General features: G+C 36.7%; 1 pseudogene; it reads left to right on the top strand.

The window, feature by feature from the left end:
- The first annotated feature begins 1,119 nt into the window (after window positions 1-1,119).
- Window positions 1,120-4,583, top strand: LOC138306676 (uncharacterized; annotated as a pseudogene).
- Window positions 4,584-22,602: the final 18,019 nt, after the last annotated feature.

Genomic DNA, 22,602 nt, shown 5'->3' with positions numbered 1-22,602 from the left:
GTGCTCGATTTTTACCTGTATATCAACTGCTAATCAGGGAATCGGCCGCTCATGCTGATTTGGGGAATAACCGGATGTGACGTCACGAGGACAACGGCAGTGAGGTGTTTGGTAGTGGGGTTATAGCACAAAGGTGGACATATATGTATTCCTAAAATGGGGTTACGAGAATTTTACAGATATATATACAGTATACAGTTATGGTGACGATTTAATTATATATAAAATAGGAAATATTGCAACTGAAATCATGCTAAATACATAAGTATATTAGCGGAAATTATAAGTTATTTATGTTTCTGGTATAAGCCAGGTGTACCTTGTGTAAAAACGTTTAAGTAGAGATCTTATCTCTGTTTTAACAGCTTACTTAATTATCAAACCTGGGGAATATTCAATTTTAATAATGTCATTTAAAAACGAATTCGAAAAATGATGTTCATATAATTAATAAAGATTCACTTGCAACAATCAATCAGGGTGGAAATCTTTCAACTTTTTTTAAGGTACAAAGAGGCTGTCGGCAGGGGGACCCTATTGCACCTTACATTTTTATCCTATGTGCTGAAATTTTAGCTTTAAGATTAAGACAGAATAGTAATATCAAAGGTATTGAAATTAATAATTGTCCTCTTCTTCTGTCACAATATGCTGATGACTCTTCTCTCGCTCTTGACGGTTCAGAACAATCACTAAAAGAATCCATTACTGAACTTAATTTTTATAAACAAATATCTGGTTTAAAAATGAATGTCTCTAAAACAAATGTAATTTGGATTGGCAGTAAGAAATTCTCTGAAGACACTTATCTCCCAGAGTTGAACTTACAGTGGGGCAAACAGAGATTTACTCTATTAGGTATTGACTTCAATGTTAACTTACATGAGATGCCAAAAATGAATTATGACAAAAAATTGATAAAACTGAAGTCTTTGATACAAACTTGGAAAAGAAGATCACTTACTCCAATAGGACGAATTCAGATAATCAAATCCTTACTGATTTCACAATTTAATCATTTGTTTATGGCATTGCCAAATCCTGATGAATCATTTATCTCAAAACTGAATACCACTATCTTTGAATTTTTATGGAACAGCAAGGTTGAAAAAGTTAAAAGGGATGTAATTATTAAAGATTTTTTAAATGGTGGCCTGAAAATGATTAATTTGCAAGCTTACTTGTTTTCTTTAACACTTGGTTGGATTCGAAGATTTTTTCAAACTACAGCTAAATGGCAAATTGTTTTTAAGAGTTTGGTAAATGTAGATATTTTAGTTAATGGTGGAAATGAATATTTACAAATTTGCCAGAAAAAAATGTCCAATAAATTTTGGATTGATGTTTTTAAAGCATGGAATGCACTGATCAAGATGAATGATAAGATCATTACTACAGAGGTATCTATTCTGAAAACCCCTATTTGGTTTAATAAAAATATAAACTGTTGATAAGAAGTTCATTTATGATAAAAATCTTTTTGAACAAAATATTATTACAATCAATGATCTATTAAGAGACAGTACCACAAAGAGTTTTTACACTTTCAATGAGTTTCTTCACAGGTACAATGTAAATACCAACATTATCATAGTATCATATCGGCTGTTAAAAAGTTCTTATCATCGGCTGTAATTCCTCAATCAAAACTTCAGTATCCATTTGTACCAATTAGCGTTGAATATTTTCTAAAGGAAAGAAAAGGTACTAAAGATTTTTATAATATTTTAATACATAACGAAGCTGTGCCTTCTGGTAAAGTTAAGTGGAACAAAGACTTTGATCTTGATGATGCAACTTGGTCTCAAATTTACAAAATTCCATTCCATATTACTAAGAACACAAAGTTACAGTGGCTACAGTTCAGAATAAATCACCACATCTTAACAACAAACACTTTTCTTTTTAAAGCACATCTTTCTGTTTCTCCTTACTGTAATTTATGTAATTCTGAAAATGAAACAATAACTCATATTTTATGGGAGTGTAAAGAAATACAAAACCTTTTAGATTGTTTCACAGCTTTACTTGATGTTTTATTCATTCCTTTTGGTTTCAATAAACAAACTTTTATTTTTGGTCTACATTCCTCCAACTCCATTTCCTTCAAAGCTGACAATGAAATTCTGCTAGTTATAAAACAGTATATTTATAGAATGAGATGTCTCCATAAGTCACTCAGTACTAATGGTCTTGTCAATATTTTAAAAGATTATTATAATACTCAGAAATATATAGCTTACAGCCAAGGAGAAAGTGCAAAAATTAAATTTGAGAAAGACTGGAAAAAATGGGCAAAAATAGCTAAACTTTAATCTTTTATTCGTACACCTCACCTTGAAATATTTGCAATATGATAATCATAGATGTATACATTTTTTTTTTTTTTGATATATTTAGATTTTTTTGTTCCTTGTTTTTAATTATTTATTTTTTTCATTATTATCATTTTTTTGTTTTTGCCGATATAACTTTTTATTTCTTCGATCTTCACTTACTGTACGTGCCACTCTAAATACCATCTCTCTGTCTATCCCTCCCCTTTATCTATCTTTTTTTTCTCTATCTCTCTATCTTTCTTTCCTTTCTCTTTGTTTTTCTTTTCTGTTGTTTTTTGTTTTTCGTCTCTCTGTGTGTATATTTGATAGTATAAGGTGTATGTGTGTGTATGTGAAGAATGAAAGTGTCCTCGTTTGTCATGTCAAATGTGTTACAAAATTTGAAAAAATAAAAAATTACAAAAAAATTCACTTGGCCTATGGATTTCAAGAATCATCATAACGAAAAGAAAAGGTGTTAAATGTATTTCATAGTTCAATACACGTAAATATCATAGACATAAATTGGGAGGGGGAGTAAATAAAAAAATAAACCATTTGAGAAATTGATTTAAAATACATAATTCATTTATAGATGTAACAAGTCTATCTTCCTTTTATAGCTACATGTACATGAACATGTATGAGAACATGTGTTATTTTAACAATATTCAACAGTACATTTATTGGTCATATAGATTATAATTATTAGTATTATATAATGATCGATATTGACCAAAATTCACAAAGAAGTGGATATCCAAAATCTAGCAACTACCAGAAATATCAAAATTATGACATTGTGCATCATATTTGCATTGTTCTTTCTCGACATGCCATTTATAAATAATTTTGTAGTCTCTGTTATAAAAATACATATACATTTAACTAGAAATATATATACGAGACAAATGTATACATTGGTCATTCTGAAATATACAATTATGTATACATCTAGTGATTTAAACACTTGTTATATGTTATGTTCGAACGGTATATTTTACTGTAAACCAAGTATTTATAAGTGTAAACAAATATGACATTATACATCAATTAAATGATGGTCCATCGCTAACTTATCTGTGATCTTACTTTTGACACCTGACGTGAGCTAATCAACGAAGCGTGACAGGTCACTAAACACCTTTCTTACGTTATCTGGTTATTAGCCCCCTCATTAGTCTCGGTTGACCACGCGTTTTAGTTACTGCAGTGTACAGGTAAAGAGATAAACGTACAGTTCTGATTTTGTTCTGTACTTGATATCTGTAACTTGGATTAGATATAGACATCTTCATTCTTTTTTTTCGTCTGACTCGTGCATGATTTATTTTTTCAATTAAAGACACTAATAAATGAAATTGAGCGAAATATCAACAAGTCGTCGGATGTACTGTATTATATGAAAAATGGATCGATTTCAGATATAACGCAATTAGTAGATGCATTTACATATATGCAAAAAATTCTGCTTACCATCATAACTTAATTCGTATGAGTAGGTTATATGAAAAAGTCAGAAATTTGTAAAGCGGGTTTTGACCAGTACAACGACCCGAGTCGGGTTTTGGATAACATAGTCAAGAATCCTTTACATAATATTCATGTATATGTGGTTCAAAACACCGTAGATTTACAACGTACGTGGATTATTATACACATTATATTGTGTATAATTGTGCAGAAATCGCGCAGAAATGTTCATTTATCTACGACAGGTGTGAAAGGATTGATATTTGTAAATTGTATGAACGGCCGGTCGTGTGTGAAAGTGAGAGCGTAAATGGTTTTTGTTCAATGTACATGATAAATATTATTATGTCATCTTTTTATGTAGTGCTTAATTGATAATGTTACCTTTCTGTATTGTTTATTACCGCTGGTTTCATGTTATCATCCGGGGATCTCAATTTGGTTACTTCCTTTACTTTCGGTCTATCTTCCGGTTAAATTTGTAACAAGGTATCTTATTGGCTAATTTGTCCCATTGTGTAATCGCTATATAAACCCGCTGTAGTCCATGTAACTTCAGTCTGCATTAGCACTGACCTGCTGGTAGGCTCACTCTCTACTCTCCTTCTCTCGTGTCTGTCTCTTTATTGTTGTCTGTGGGGTTGGGGGGTCTGTGTCCCTTTATAATTAGGCTAGTAGTTATGTAATACAGTGTAGTAATTCCGTAAGCTGAAACCAGCGGTAAGGTCCTTCCATGTCTATGTATATACTTTGTTGTTGTAAACTTTACACTCATGTTGATATTTAAGCATCTGCGGGTGCAATAAAATATCCTGTACCACAGTTCTGTGTTGTTTACTCTCTGACCACGCTATATTCCTACGGAACCCCGGGTTGAACGACATTGAACCTGGGTGCAACGTATACACAGTAGTGACACTAGTATTCGTAGCGACAGACGAACGTGACTACACTCCTATTACAAAATGGTGCTGTGATAAGAGCCTGGGTAATCCGTTTTTATATAGCGCTAGTTATTAATTCATTATTTCCAATATGTTTGGGGGTACATTCACAGCTCCGACAAGTTTGTCTGGTCCTAGACTGCCGTCTCCGGTTATACCTTGTACACAAACTGTGTCCACTGTCACAAACACTTATTTATCTCACATAGGTCCACGGCATATTTCATCTACTGCTGGTAATTTAAGACATTTTGGCGGTAGCACGAACAGAAATACGCAAGTTTATGATCTTATCCAGCTAGGTGACGATAATGGAACGGACGCACGTGCAGGTTTACCGGGTGGACTTACTTCACCTTTGACCCCAATGACCCCAGTCACTCCAAGGGCCCCGATAGAGCATATTAGAGGTTCTAATGTAAACACTAACACGCTGACTGACACGTGGCTGGATGGGGCGTTAAACAGTAAAGCTGTTTCATTTAATGTGCAGTCAGGAGACTTGGGTACAAGTACGCCTATAGGGGTAAGGTCAGAGGGACAATATATTCCTTTTCCTAACACACACACCTATAACAGCTTGTCTACAGAGATACCCAGAAACTTAGGTGGTTCTGTTAACCCTACTTATGAGGGACAGGGGGTGTTAAACACAGGTGTTCCTAATATCAGTACACACATAGGCCCTAGCACTTCTCAGGTTACATGTAAACGGAAAGAAAAAAACCCTCAAACATTTGATGGGAAATACAGTTTTCAGGACTTTATTATTCAGTTTGAGCATATCTCTATCTGGAATGGGTTGGATGATTTGGAGAAGGCCCAGCAGCTAATTATGTGTTTAAGGGGTCCCGCCCAACGCATATTATCAGAACTGACAGTTAGTCAAATGTCCAGTTATATAGCTGTAAAGAATGCTCTGTTTAGGAGATTTGACCCACCTGGTAGGGAATCTGCTTACAAATCTGAATTCAGGAACAGAACTAGAGGGGAAGGGGAGTCACTCGTAGACTATGGAGAGAGGTTACGGGTTCTAGCTAGGAAAGCTTTTCCTTCTAAGGATACAGCACAATTAGAGGTTGATACAATAGATCAGTTTGTAGATGGTGTTCATAACTTTGAATTAGGGAAACATGTACAGTTTAGTCATCCTACTACTCTAGACCAGGCTGTAAGTGCAGCAATAGAATTTGAGGCTATTACCAATAGGCATACACAGGGGAGAAAACCTCAGGAATTAAAACCAGAGGCACCTGCCTTTGTTCACGCAGTGAATAGTGGAAATAGTACTAAACAATCAACAGGCAATACTATTGACAAGGACTTAGCTACTCTCATTTTAGAGCAATTTGAGCAGTTAAATAAACAGATAACTCAACGTAAGGGTTTTAGTAAGAGTTATGTCCCTGTATCACAGAGGAAATGCTATAGTTGTGGGGAGACGGGCCATATGAGCTATTCATGTCCCAAGAAAACCAGTTCGAACGATAATGGGAATCAGGTCCAGGGAAAATAGATAAGGCTGAACTCGGGCCCAGAGTTTCAGCCCCTGTTTTTGAGGAGATATTTCAGGAAGTAGGGCCTACAGTTGTTGTGAATATGGTTCAACCAAGTCTGTTTGCTACTGTTACAGTTGCAGAGTCTGATGTTAAGTTCTTGATAGACTCCGGTTCCTCTGTCACCATAGTTGGTGTAGATATGTATCAAGATATGTTAGGAGATAAGAAACCACCGTTGTCAGTTTCAAACATTAAACTGTTGACTGCTTCGGGCAATAATCTCCAAGTTTTTGGGAAAGCAACATTTGAGTTTGGGTTTGGCAAATCAAAGTTCAGACAAGTAGCTATTGTGGCTAAGCTTGAGGGTCTTCAAGGTATAATCGGTATTGATTTCCTTACTAGTCATGAGGGAAAGTTGAATTTTGGTAAGAAGACCTTAAGTTTGGGCAATAAAGTAGTGCAGTTAAGTCAAGGGTCAAAGGTAGATCCTAAGTGTGCACATGTAAGAATGTCAGAAACAATTTCCATTCCCAGTAACTCAGAATGTTATTTCTCTGGTTATTTAGATGGTGATATTGAGGGAGACCTAGGGTTGGTTGAGCCTGCTCAGTTGTTAGCTAATCAGGGCTTACTGTTAGCCAGGACACTTATCTCTCCTCAGAAAAGGAAGAAATTCACATTATCTGTTCTGAATCTTACCAATTCTGATATTAAGATACATGAGAATACATTTATATGTAAGGTACAACCAGTAGATACTGTACATCAGGTAGAGATGCTAGATGTTCAAAAACATGCTAATGAACTCCCACCACATCTAGAACAAGTGCTAGATAGGACTTCTGAACAGCTAACTAAGTCTCAGAAAACACAAGTTGGAAATCTTTTGTTAGATTATCAAGACATATTTGCAGGTCCCGATGGGAAGTTAGGTCAAACAGATGTAACTGAGCATTTCATAGATACACAAGATGCTGTCCCCATTAAAATGTGCCCTCGTAGAATTTCACCCTCACAAAAAGAGGTGGTGGAAAGGGAGTTAGATGCCATGCTGAAACAAGGTGTTATAGAGCCCAGTACTAGTCCATGGGCGGCACCTGTTGTTTTGGTTACAAAGAAAGATGGCAACATCCGTTTTTGTGTTGATTATAGGAAATTAAATGCAGTTACTAAGAAAGATGCGTACCCACTCCCTAGGATTGATGCACTAGCAGGTGCGAGGTGGTTCTCTACTTTGGACTTGGCAAGCGGGTATTGGCAGTGCCGTATGGCAGACAAAGATAAGCATAAAACTGCTTTCACAACTCATGCAGGACTCTATGAGTTCAAGGTTATGCCTTTTGGCCTGTCCAATGCCCCTGCAACCTTTAGCAGACTTATGTCCCTTGTCCTTGGTGGTTTAGCTTATTCCAAATGCCTGTGTTACTTAGATGATGTCATTGTTTTTGGGACTTCTTTCGATGTGGCCATGTCAAATCTAAGGGATGTTTTTCAGTGTCTCCGGGACGCTCATCTGGTGCTTAAACCTAAGAAATGTACTCTGTTTCAAACAGTTGTTTCGTACCTCCGACACAAAGTTTCTGAGTCAGGGGTCAGTTGTGACCCTGAAAAGGTCAAGGCCGTACAGAACTGGCCTTGTCCCTCCACTGTGTCTGATGTCCGGAGCTTTCTCGGGTTAGCAGGTTATTATAGGCGCTTTATTCCGGATTTTGCACACATAGCAGCACCCCTTACCAAGCTCACCCGTAAGGATCGTCGTTTCATCTGGAATGACAAGTGTGATCAGGCTTTTGGGGAGTTAAAACAGTTGTTAACATATGCCCCTATTCTCTCATATCCTAATGAAACTGATTGTTTTGTACTGGATACAGATGCCAGTTGTATGGGTATGGGGGCAGTTCTCTCTCAGATCCAAGGAGGGGAGGAAAGGGTTATTAGCTATGCTAGTAGGATATTTAGCAAAGCCCAACAGAACTATTGCACTACGCATAGAGAACTCTTAGCAGTTGTTACATTTTTGAAGTATTTCAAGCATTACCTAGGTGGAACTAGATTTGTGATTCGTACAGACCATGCAGCTTTAATCTGGCTTAAGAATTTTAGGGAGCCTGAGGACATGCTAGCTCGTTGGATAAGCATAATCGATATGTTTGATTATAAGATAGAGCACAGACCAGGCAGTCAACATCTTAATGCTGATGCTTTGTCTCGCAAACCCAGTCGGGTATGTAAGAGATCAGATTGTCCACATTGCCAAGGGTATCGGTTGTCATCACTAGAAAACCCTGTAGGGAAACCCCAGAAAGATTGTACATCTGTAGGGGTGAATCATGAGAAAAGTTGTAGCAACCTTCACCTTCAGGTCCAGTCAATGGGGGGTAGCGTAGCGAACCCTAGTGATCCCCAGAAAGATATTGATATATCTGTAGGGGTTAACCAGGTAGTAGATTCTGGAGAGTTGGGGTCTACTAATTGGCTGGATTCCTGGGGTGTCGATGGTTTGCTAAGGGAGCAGAGTAAGGATCCGTGTGTAGAAAAATTTCTAAGTTTAAAATCTGAACTTACGCATAAACCTAGGCGGAGTGAGTTAGTGGGATTAACATATGAAGTGAGAGTATATTGTCAGTCATGGGATAGGCTATATCAAGGAAATGATGGTATTCTTTACTATTCTGACGATGACACTTCTAGTCCAGGTTCCAACGGTAGGGTAGTCGCTCCAGCATCTGTCAGGGAACAAATTTTAGAACAGTTACATGACAACCGTACTTCTGGACATTTAGGTAGAGACAAAACCTTACACTCGATAAAAACTAGGTTTTATTGGCCAGGTTTGTCAGAAGATGTTAAGCGTTGGTGTAGGCAGTGTAATCAATGTGCCAGGAGAAAACCAGGCCCTGGAGTAGGGAAGTACCCTCTTCAATCCTCTCTTGCCCAGGTTAGTCGACCCCTGGACAGGATTGCGATTGATATCTTAAGTGGCATTCCGACAACGGAAAATGGTAACAAACATATAATGGTCGTATGCGACTATTTCTCCAAGTGGGTAGAGGCATATCCTATACCAGACCACACCGCTCTTACTGTGGGAGATAAACTTTGTACTGAGTTCATAAGCCGGTTTGATGTCCCATATCAAATACATACTGACAGGGGTGCAGAATTTGAAGGGGAGTTGTTCTCTATTCTCTGTAGTAAACTGGGGATTGAAAAGACTAGGACAACCCCATATAGGCCCCAGTCGGATGGGTTGGTCGAGCGATTTAACCGCACCCTCATCCAGATGTTGTCCACATTTGTCAATGAGAACTATAATGATTGGGATGATCATCTTCCATATATCCTAATGGCATATAGAGCTACAGCACAATCCAGTACAGGGTGTAGTCCTAACCTAGTGATGTTGGGAAGGGAGACAACTTGTCCCTTGGATATCATGATGGGATTACCCCCTTCCGGTGAAACAGTTTGTAAAAACCAGTAGGTTGAGTGGTTAAGAAACAGTATGCGGGATTCATTTGGTTTTGTACGTGATAATTTGGCTGTTGCAGCTCAGCGACAAAAGAATTATTACGATATTGGGTTAAAACCTAGAGAGTACAGTATTGGGGACTATGTATGGCGGTGGTACCCGCCAGCCCTTTCTTGTAAATTAGGAAAAGGGTGGTCAGGCCCATATAAGGTAGTTAGGGTTATATCCAGGTACACATACGTAATACAGAAAACCCCATCTGCAAATCCAGTCTCTGTACATGTAGATCATTTGAAACCATACGAAGGAAAACTACCACTCTCCACATGGACGACTGAGCCTGACCCAATATGGTCAGATATTTCAGTTGCCAGTGAGATACCTGGCTTAGATTCCAGTCAAAGTGACATAGAGAGCCTAGATCCAATTCCTGTAGTCAGAACCAGAACGGGTAGAGTTGTTAAACCTAGGGAGATCTACTCACCATAGCCCCCAACTCCACAGACCTGTCTCTGTCATTTCTCGTCTCTGTCCTGTCTATACATGCTGTCATTTGTGTAAATTGTCTGCTATACAGTTAAAAGAATACAAATAAATACAATAAATATATCAAATTATCTGTATTTGGAAGTATTAGTTACAAACTGGAAAAGTTTATAAGTATAAAAACTGAGTAATGTAACAGTGACTAGTGTAAGGGAGATAACTCCCTAGTATAATGGAAATTTAAACTTGATTCTACAATTAAAGTTTCATTTATTATTATGAACGTTTAAGTTATTTGATCACCAAGGTTTCTGCTTGTTAAACTGTTTGCTCATTACGATATTTGTATATTTCTTAGCAGAAATGGATGTACTGGAATTAAGTGTATTGCCAGCCGATGTACAGGAGCTGGATGAGGACCTCCGTCCTGTGTGGCAACCACAGGGTATGGCATGCCCCGTGGTAGGGTGCAGCGAGGAAGTATTCTTGCGGTATACCCTGTTGGCCAGGCATTGGCGCAGGATTCATGAGTGTACATTCACAGCTGTAATGTGTCCTCTCTGTCTGTTCTGTCCCTTTATAATTGAACAGACAGAGAAACCAGCTTCGCCGGCATTTGGCCAGCCGGCATCACCAAACACCTCACCAAGTGGCCGAGGCCATGCTGTGTATTCGTGAGATCGAGCGGGGTAATCCCCATTTTCTGAATCCCAGGAATGTACTGATGCCAGTGACACCTCCATCGGAAGGTGCTATTCGACACTTTGGTTTATTTATTTTTAACGTCCTATTAACAGCCAGGGTCATGTAAGGACGTGCCAGGTTTGTTGGTGGAGGAAAGCCGGAGTACCCGGAGAAAAACCACCGACCAGCGGTCAGTACCTGGCAACTGCCCCACATGGGATTCGAACCCGCATCCCAGAGGTGGAGGGCTTGTAGTAATATGTCGGGACATCTTAACCACTCGGCCACCGCGGCCCCCGCTATTCGACACAGAAATCGCGTTCGGGACGCGCAACGGCAGGCAGTGCATTCCAGTGCCATAGATATTCATGGCCATGGGGTGGTTTTCCAGGCCCGTGATGTACATATCTGTGTAGGGCAGGACAGGGCCGGAAGGTCTTGGGCTGTATCAACCGCGAGGAATGAACAACCACAGAGGATAGACCCTATGGACAAGTACAGGTCAATTATGGACATGTTTCCTGAAAACTAAAATGAAAACTGTTTAGGTTTAAAATAATTACATCTATTTGGAAATTCACCATTCTATTATTTCCTTACAATTATGTGTTGGGTTCTGTGTATGATGGAATAATTGTGATCCAGTCGCATGTGTTTGTGTTACTTATTTAATATATGTGAAAAAAACCTGGTACAATAATTTAGGGTACACTTTGTTTATATGCATTTTATATGTGTGACTGGACACAGTTTATCTCCTCTGGAACAAATATATACTGGGTGTGACAGTCACACTCATTTCATTATTTAATTATTTATCTACTCGTTATTGTTATTATGTGTTACATTTTGAATGATCTTTATTTTAAGAAATATTTTTGTATTTATTTTCTTAGTGCAAGGGATAGCTATAGGAGAATGAGATGCTCCCTTGCACTCGCCTCCCTTATTTTGGGTGATATTTTTTTTGTTATGTATCTGTGTACTTTTCTTTGGCAAATTGGTTATGATTGTTTTGTATATATATTTTTGTACTTTAGTTCCCAATTTGTTTGTATTTTCAATACATTTTTGAAGTATATTTACATTTGTTATAGACTTGGATTTATGTGCGTTAATGAGGCACGATATATATATATTGTTAACTGAGCATAATGTAATTGTTATTAGTACTTCCGGTGCGGAAGTTGTGATTTATTTTTTTTCTCTCTCTTTCATTGATATTTTTGATCCAGACAAATGTTTTGTTTTGTTAACATTTGTCTATTTTTCATAGGGGGGAGGAGTGTGAAAGGATTGATATTTGTAAATTGTATGAACGGCCGGTCGTGTGTGAAAGTGAGAGCGTAAATGGTTTTTGTTCAATGTACATGATAAATATTATTATGTCATCTTTTTATGTAGTGCTTAATTGATAATGTTACCTTTCTGTATTGTTTATTACCGCTGGTTTCATGTTATCATCCGGGGATCTCAATTTGGTTACTTCCTTTACTTTCGGTCTATCTTCCGGTTAAATTTGTAACAAGGTATCTTATTGGCTAAATTTGTCCCATTGTGTAATCGCTATATAAACCCGCTGTAGTCCGTGTAACTTCAGTCTGCATTAGCACTGACTGACCTGCTGGTAGGCTCACTCTCTACTCTCCTTCTCTCGTGTCTGTCTCTTTATTGTTGTCTGTGGGGTTGGGGGGTCTGTGTCCCTTTATAATTGGGCTAGTAGTTATGTAATACAGTGTAGTAATTCCGTAAGCTGAAACCAGCGGTAAGGTCCTCCCATGCCTATGTATATACTTTGTTGTTGTAAACTTTACACTCATGTTGATATTTAAGCATCTGCGGGTGCAATAAAATACCCTGTACCACAGTTCTGTGTTGTTTACTCTCTGACCACGCTATATTCCTACGGAACCCCGGGTTGTATACACAGTAGTGACACTAGTATTCGTAGCGACAGACGAACGTGACTACACTCCTATTACAAAGGTACATTAATATATGCATGGTATAAATCCCTATCTGTGATTGAGGATAATGTTAAATAGGTATCGGACATGTACACATGTATCTGTGTCTGTAAAGATCGATATTTACAAACAGATAGTTTATATTAGATGGCAGACGCAGAAAATCGCCACTCTATCTTATGGGAGTAGAGTAGGTCCCGTTGTCCTCGTGACGTCACAGGTCAGGGGTCCCGAATCGGGGTCAATGGCTTAGGGCTTCAGGTGTGTTCTAGAGAAAAGTCGCATTATCTCTAATACCGTATTCGCTATGAAACTCGTACTTTCTCCATTCTAAATTTTATACAATGACACATTATCAAGCCTTATATACCAAACCATTCCGTGTACACTTTAACGTAACACAAGCCTATGCTTTGTCTCGGCGAAATCTAACTCATTCCTCTCAGGGGGTGTCTTCACCGACGTTGGAGCATTTCAACAAAAAAATCAATAAAATAACAAAGATGTGTCCTCGGCTCGGTTATAACCGGAACAAGGACGTTAAGCCCCATCAATCAATCAACAAACAAATATTATCGTGTACCAGGTATATTAAAGAACAACAAAAAAACTTTGTGATTTGTGATCAATGTGTTATTATCATTTTTTCACTTTTCTTTATGCCGAAACAATAGCTACATGCACATTACATTTACATTTTTTTTCCTATTAGGAAATACTAAATCATACATCATCAAATATTTGCTATTATTAAAGATAGGTGATTAAAATAACAATGTTATCTTCTTCTTATAAAAAAAATGACTGTATATAAAAACAGAAATCTGGCTTAGTGTTAACGTGCAGATCTTCTGATCTTTCGATTCTCACCACCGGCGGCAATTTTTTTTTAATATATCATGCAAACATGCCTATTCAAACTATTCACAAAAACTGGCGAGGGCTACATGTACATAAAGCTATTACTTCAAAATAAATAATTATATATCTGAGGATTTACATCGGATATATATACACGGTCAGTATCTTACAGTAGGCCAAGGACGTATCCTTGGATGGGCCTTTTAGTTTTGTTTTTGGTGTCGACACGGAAAGACGAGATGACTACTGTCTCCTGGACATTAAAACAAATCATTTATTTCATCTAGGCAAATGATAATTTGAAAATTCCATATACCGTCTGCAAGGAGACATCCTAGGCATATCGCTACCCACAATGCACTCGATCGTTGTCTTTATACATATATATGTATTACATTTTGTATGTACATGTAACTTTTCATCGATAATTTGATCCAGATATATCTGTTTTCAACAGTTATGTTTAGAATTATGAATATGTGGAAGGAACGTGAGTACAAGATAAAAACAGCTAATCTCAACTGCTATTCAGGGACCGTGAAATGTAATATTTGTCACCTTAGCCCAAGCACAGGGCACGCAAACTATTCATCTTGTAAAAATAATTGCTATGTACGTCATGTCCACATGACTGAAATTTGCGAAAAATGATTTTTTTTCCGTGTTTTTTTTCTTAACTCATTAAAAACGATCTTTAAAGACTTAAGACTATCTCTAGTCCAAAAGCTTTCGGCAATAGCATTCTTTTTTATAATTGAGTTGAATGCATCAAATCGGATCTGTTCCCGAATCCCGAAATCGACTGTGCAATAGGCCTACCTGTATCTGCAGTTATCGTGAATTTTCATGCAACTTAGTAGAATTTTACGATGCATACGCAGTAGAAAGATATAATCCAAAATCTATTGCACAATTTCTCATTGCATATAACTTTGATATTCCATGGTATAAAATAAAAACTGTCGTAACACTGTAGTATTTCTGCAACTAGAAAAAAATCGAACGAGTGTAAGAGAGGGGCTTGCGATTCATTCATAATGACTACACCTCTAACTGCTAGCCGGATCAAATTTGTCTTTTTTACATGTCCACAGGATGAAAATGATGGCCTGTGAGGTTTTTAAAATTTTTAACAATATTGCTCCTGACTACATATGTAAACTTATCAAAAAACAAGAAAACATTTATAATTTCAGATCTGAAAAAAAAGCAAACCTACCCAGAGTTAACACCACCAGGTATGGTAAGAAATCATTCAGGTACGAGGCGTCCCGCATATGGAACAGCCTCCCACATGACCTGCGTAAGGTTGAAAACTATGCAGAGTTTCGGAGGCTGCTCCATAAGTGGGACGGCCCGGACTGTAAGTGTAAACTTTGTTCTTTAATGTCTCCCTGTATCCTGTGGTGTAACACATGTTTTTATGTCTTTATTTTTATTTTTATTTTGGTTTGCTTTGTTGCTTGTGTCGCAACCCCTTTTAATATAAATCTGTGAACAATTCTGTGATAGCTTATATAGTGCCTGTACTTATAATTACTGACGACTGTGATGCTTTAATTTTAGTTTTCTGTTATATATACAATATACTTTGTTTTGTCGAAATACAAGCTCGACCGAGCTTATGTTACCATGTTTGTATATAATCGACACTAAATAAGTTTCTTGTATCTTGTATCTTGTATCTTGTAACACGAGCCTGTGCTTCGTCTCGGCGAAATCTAACTCATTCCTCTCAGGGGTGTCTTCACCGACGTTCGAGAATATCAGAAACAAAAAATCAATAAAATAACAAACAAAGATTACCGTATACCAGGTATATTAAAGAACAACACAAAACTTTGTGATTTGTGATCAATATGGTATTATCATTTTTTTTACATTTCTTCATGCTGAAACAACATCTACATGCACATTACATTTACAAATTTTTATTTTTCCTTTTAGGAAATACTCAATGATACATCATCAAAAAATAACAATGTTATCTGCTTCTTATAAAAAAAATCACTGTATAAAAAAAGCAGATTCTCACCACCGGCGGCAATTTTTTTCCCTTTTTTTAATATATCATGCAAACATGTCTATTCAAACTATTCACAATATCTGGCGAGGGCTACATGTCGCTCTATTACTACAGAATATATAATTATATATCTGAGGATTTACATCGGATATATACACGGTCAGTATCTTACTGTAGCTAGGCCAAGGACGTGTCCTTGAATAGGCCTGTTAGTTTTATTTTGGTGTTGACACGGAAAGACGAGATGACTACTGTCTCCTGGATATTAAAACAAATCATTTATTTCATCTAGGCAAATAATAATATTTGAAAATTCCATATACAGCCAGGAGTGTAGAGATCGTAGGAGATCGGAACCTCTGGAATATCGAGGATGATCTCTGATGCAACTTATCGAATGCTTTTCTACTGCGACAAAAGTCATATTTAAGGCGTCGACGTAAGGATGCAGACTCCTTGCACTTCAGCCACTGTTTTTTCCTTCTCGTTCGTTACATCCCAACTTTTTTGTAGATCACTGTTCCAATATGGCTTATATAACGACTTTATTAATGCACCGCCAGATACAGATCCTATTGACGGCTTCTGGGTAATCCTCCGACAACAAGGACTATATGTTTGCTTCCGATGACCAGTTAGCCGGCCGGGCACAGGTAAATCTGTCTATCACAGCGGGAGGCTGAAGAGTGTAGTCTGCGGATGAGGCTTGCACACATTTAGCTTAAAATAAAGGTCATCTTCATTACACAATGAGTATGAAATTCATATTGAAAAACCGATTAAGTTCGTGTTGTAAACATTAATTTTTGGAAGTATATTTGTATAGCTATAAAGCGGTCGTAATTAAAGCTACAATTATATTAGAGACGATACACTATACGTACACAAGAGCGGTCTTTTGAATACGTAAGTCATGACAAATTAGTTATCGACCACAAACTATTTCATTTAGACCTGAATTTAATTTAAGACATGTGCACGATGAAATAGACTATATACTAGCTTGTGACGGTAAGTTTAGATAAGGTCGTCGTAATTCGGCCGTCAAATATATTTAAGACATAGATAATCAGTGATGTTTTTTAAGAAAATGGTGTGTCAAAATTCAAACTGGTAGAGAAACTTTAAGGCACAAGATAAGGAAATTTCAGTGAACTCCTTTGAATGATTAGACAGATCTATTACGTGGTCCTTTAATATTTGACTCGGCTAGATAGACCGTCTCTATAATATTTGACTGATGTCACCAACACTAGTCCCGGTAGCTGAAAATTTGACCACCACTATAAATTTAGACTGGGGTCATCAAAATTCGATCCGGTCGCTTAAATTAGATCATTGCTGTAATATTAGACTGAGGCCACCACAATTTGACCCAGTCGCTGAAAATTAAAATCGTCATCGAAAAATTAATTAGACCAGCACTATGAAAATAGGCTTGGGTCATCAAAATTAGACCCACAACTGAAAATTAGACCACAGCTGCAATATTAGACTGTGGCCACCAAAATTAGACCGGTCACTAAAAATTAGACCAATCACTGAAAATTAGACCAGGTCACTGAAAATTAGACCCATCACTGAAAATTAGTACCGCTGCTGTAATATTAGACCAGGGTCATAGAAATTAGTACCATGGTGGTTATGTTTAGACCAGTTTTCTCAGAATTAGACTTATTTCTGATTATTAGGTCATTTTCTATCAGTCTTAGGCCTGTTTTGAAAATTAGGGCAATTTTTGAAAAAATAGGCCATTATGGTCTTCCAGTGATATATCTGTACGGGTATTGCCGATATTGACCACATGATACGGCTCGGTATCGCCGTATCGGTCACGTTATGCAACTCGGTTTTCCGATATTACCCGAAAGTTTGAAACATGGCGTTGACTGTGGCGGTTCTTTCAAAAACGTGTGATATTTCATGCGACCCTTACCGCTATGTCAATAGTATATTGGTGCTTTTATGGATCTGAATCATCATATATTACCATCCATATTCAAACATTGTATGTTACAAGAAATACAACTTTAATGAATAATTTACACCATTATGAAACGTTAGTTTTTTAATTTATTAAACACCATCGAAAGGATATTCCATCAAAAAGATGACGTCAAAGAGAATGGTATAGATCTAAATGAGATAATTGATGTGTTTGTACGAACTGTTCTGGTTGATTTTCCGCGGGAAATAGCTTCGCAATGACTTATTAAACAAGTGCGTATTATCAAACCTTTAACAAATATTTGATCATATCAAAATGACAAGGGACCGTCTCCTAATTAGCTCCTAACATATAATGGCGGGGGTATACATTATGTATTAGACTGGTGGTGACGTTAAAGGGAATGACGGCAAACTCTAAAACTGTAAAAGTCATTAAAAAACCAATGTCATTGTGTATAATTTATCAATCAATTCGATTCAATGATTTGGCAGCATATGAAAATAAATAATCATTTATACATCAATCAATACCATAGTACGATTCCTTTGTGTAAACGTTCTATTAGACCAGGCAATGAGAAAATTTGGTTGGACAAAAATGTAGAAGATATATCAACTGTTTTAGCTTAGCTATAGGTTCAATGTTGATAAAGACGTATTATTGGAATTAGTTGACCAAGAAATATGATTGAAATGTCATATCTTAATTATCTTCATTGTCGGCATTGTCCTGTCAGATAACAGATTGTGTAAGGTACATTATCTATATTGTCCAATCAGATAAAATATTTGTGTAAGGTACATTGTCTGTATTGTCCAGTAGGGTAAAAATATTGTGTAAGGTCATTGTTTGTTTTGTTCAGCAAGATAACAGATTATGTAAGGTACATTGTATGTATTGTATAGCCAGATAAAAGATTGTGTAAGGTACATTGTCTGTATTGTCCAGCCAGATAAAAGATTGTGTAAGGTTCATCATCTGCATTGTCCAGCCAGATAAAAATTGTGTAAGGTACATTGTCTGTATTGTATAGCCAAATAAAAGATTGAGTAAGGTACATTGTCTGAATGTAATATCAGATAAAAGATTGTGTAGGGTACAATCATCTGCATTGTCCCAGCCAGATAAAAGATTGTGTAAGGTACATTGTCAGTATTGTATAGCCAGATAAAATGATTGTGTAAGGTACATTGTCTGTATTGTCCAGCCAGATAAAAAGATTGTGTAAGGTACATTGTCTGTATTGTCCATTCAAGATAAAACATTGTGTAAGTGTACATTGTCTGTATTGTCCAGCCAAATAAAAAGATTGTGTAAGGTACATTGTCTATTATTGTCCAGCCAGATAAAACGTCTAGAGTTGTATGCTCACCAGGTACATTTTCTGTATTGTATAGCCAACACAAAGAGATTGTGTAAGGTACATTGTTTGTATTGTATAGCCAAACTAAAGATTGTGTAAGGGTACATTGTCTTTATTGTATAGCCAAATAAAAGATTGTGTAAGATACATTGTCTGTATTGTCCAGCCAAATAAAAGATTGTTAAAGGTACATTGTCTGTATTTGACCAGCCAGATAACAGATTGTGTAAGGTACATGTGTCTGTATTGTCCAGTCAGATAAATAATACAGATTGTGGTAAGGTATTTTGTCTGTATTGTCCAGCCAGGTAAAAGGTTGTGTAAGGATACATTGTTTGTTTTGTTCAGCAAGATAACAGATTGTTGTAAGGAACATACTGTCTTGTATTGTCCAGGCCAGATAAAAAATTTGTATAAGGTACATCATCTGCATTGTCCAGTCAGATAAAAGATTGTGTAAGGGTAAACATTGTCTGCATTGTATAGCCAGATAAATGATAGTGTAAGGTATATTGTCTGTATTGTCCACCAGATAAAAGATTGTGTAAGGTACATTGTCTGTATCGTCCAAGTCAGATAAAATATTGTGTAAGGTAATGTCTGTATTGTCCAGCCAGGTAAAAATTTATGTAAGGTATATTCTCTGTATTGTCCAGCCAGGTAAAAGTAGATTGTGTAAGGTAATGTCTGTATTGTCCAGCCAGATTAACAGATTGTGTAAGGTACATTGTCTGTATTGTATAGCCAAATACAAAATTGTGTAAGGTACTAAATTTCTGATATTGTCCAGTCAGGTAAATTATTGTGTAAGGTCATTGTTTGTTTTTGTTCTGCAAGATAACAGATTGTGTAAGGTACATCATCTGCATTGTCTAAGCTCCAGATAAAAGATTGTGTAAGGTACATTGTCGGTATTGTCCAGCCAGATAAAAGATTGTGTACAGGTACATCATCTGCATTGTCAAGCCAGATAAAACATTGTGTAAGGAGTTACATTGTCTGTATTGTCCAGGTCTCCAGATAAAATATTGTATGTAGAGGTAATGTCTGTATTGTCCAGATCCAGATAAAAAAGATTGTGTAAGGTACATTGTCTGTAATGGATATAGTCAGATAAAAGATTGTGTAGGGTAACATCATCTGCAATGTCTCAGCCAGTATAAAAAAGATTGTGTAAGGTACATTGTCAGTATTCGTCCAGCCAGATAAAAGATTGTGTTAGGTACATTGTCTGTATTGTCCAGTCAGATAAAACATTGTGTAAAGTACAAATTGTCTGTATTGTCCAGAAAACCACAGATAAAAGATTGTGTAAGGTACATTGTCTGTATATGTCCAGTCAGATAAAACATTGTGTAAGGTAAATGTCTGTATTGTCCAGCCAGGTAAAAAATTATGTAAGGTATATTGTCTGTATGGTCCCAGCCAGGTAGCAAGATTGTGTAAAGGTACATTGTCTGTAATGTCCAAGCCAGGTAAAAGATTGTGTTAAGTAAAGTACATCATCTGCATTGTCAAGCCAGATAAAACATTGTTTAAGGTACATTGTCTGTATTGTCCAGTCAGATAAAATATTGTGTAAGGTAATGTCTGGTTATTGTCCAGCCAGAATAAAAGATTGTGTAAGGTACATTGTCTGTATTGTATAGTCAGATAAAAGATTGTGTAGGGTACATCATCTGCAATGTCCAGCCAGATAACAGATTGTGTACGGTACAATGCCTTGTCCAACCAGATGAAATATTGTGTAGTAAGAAGTACATTTGTCGTGTATTGTCCAGCCAGCATAACAGATTGTGTAAGGTACATTGTCTGTATTTGTCCAGTCAGGTAAAATAATTGTAGTAAGGTCATTGTTTGTTTTGTTCAGCAAAATAACAGATTGTGTAAGGGTACATTGTCTGGTATTGTATAGCTAAATAAAAGATTGTGTAAGGTACCATTGTCTGTATTGTCCAGCCAGATAAAAAGAGTGTGTAAGGTACATTGTCTGTATTGTATAGCCAAATCAAAAGATTGTGTAAAGGTACATTGATCCTGTATTAGATATAACCAACAACAAAAGATTGTGTAAGGTACATTTTCTGTAATATATAGCCAGATAAAAGATTGTGTAAGATACATTGATTTGGTATTCGTCCAGCCAAAATAAAGGATTGTGTAAGGTACATTGTCTGGGATTGTCCAGACAGATAACATATTGTGTAAAGGTATAAAGTTGTCTGTATTGTCCAGGCCAGGTAAAAGATTGTGTAAGGTACATAGTTTGTTTGTTCAGCAAGATAAGTAACAGGATTGTGTAAGGTTAACATTGTCTGGATTGACCAGCCAGATAAAGTTGATTGTGATAAGGTACATCATCTGCATTGTCCAGTCAGATAAAAAAATTGTGTAAGGTACATTGTCTGCATTGAATAGCCAGATAAATGATTAGTGTAAGGTATATTGTCCCTGTAGGTGTCCAGTCCAAATAAAATATGATTTGTGTAAGGTAACATTGTCTGATATTGTCCAGTCCGAGATAAAATATTGTGTTAGGTAATGTCTGTATTGTCCAGCCAGGTAAAAAAATATGTAAGGTAGTATTCTCTGTATTGTCAACACCAGTATAAATGATTGTGTATTGGTAATGTCTGTATTGTCCAGCCAAATAAACGATTGTGTAAGAGTACATTGTCTGTATTGTCCCAGCCAAGATACAAAATTGTGTAAGGTACATTTTTCTGTATTGTCCAGATCCAAATAAAAAGATTGTGTAAGGTACATTGTCTGTTTTGTCCAGCCAGAGATAACAGATTTGTGTAAGTACATCATCTGCATTTGTCAAGCCACCCCAGATAAAAGATTGTGTAAGGTACATTGTCTTGTATTGTCCCAGGCCAGATAAAAGATTGTGTAAGGTACATTGTCTGTATTGTCTCAGCCAGATAACAGATTGTGTAAGGTACATCAATCTGTATTGTCCCAGATAGGTGTGAAGGTACATTGTCTCAGTATTGTCATAGCCAGATAATTGATTGTGTAAGGTACAATCATCTGTAGATTGTCCAGCGCCAGATAAAATCATTGTGATAAGGTACATTGTCTGTATTGCGTCCATCCAGTGAGCCAGATAAAAGATTGTGTAAGGTACATTGTCGAAGGTTTGTGTATTGTCCAGCCAGATAAAAGATTGTGTAAGGTACATTGTCTGTATTGTTAAGCCAGATAACAGATTAGAGTGTAAGGTACATTGTCTTGTATTGTCCAGCATCAGATAAAATAGCTATTGTGTAAGGTACATTGTCTGTATTGTATAGCCAAAGATAAAAAATTGTGTAAGGTACAGTCTCTGCATTGTCCAGCCGAGATAGAAAGATTGTGTAAGGTACATTGACTGATATTGCGTATAGCGCAAGATAACAGATTGTGTAAGGTACATTGTCTGTATTGTATAGCAAGATTAAAGGTATTGTGTAAGATACAAAGATTGGTCTGTACATTGTATAGTAGCCAAAATAAAATCATGTGTGTAAATTACATCATCTGCATTGTCCAGCCAGATAAACAAATTGTGTA

The sequence above is a fragment of the Argopecten irradians genome, chromosome 13 (genome assembly GCF_041381155.1).
Source record: "Argopecten irradians isolate NY chromosome 13, Ai_NY, whole genome shotgun sequence".
Lineage (NCBI taxonomy): Eukaryota > Metazoa > Mollusca > Bivalvia > Pectinida > Pectinidae > Argopecten > Argopecten irradians.
This window is presented reverse-complemented; position numbering and strand designations above follow the sequence as displayed.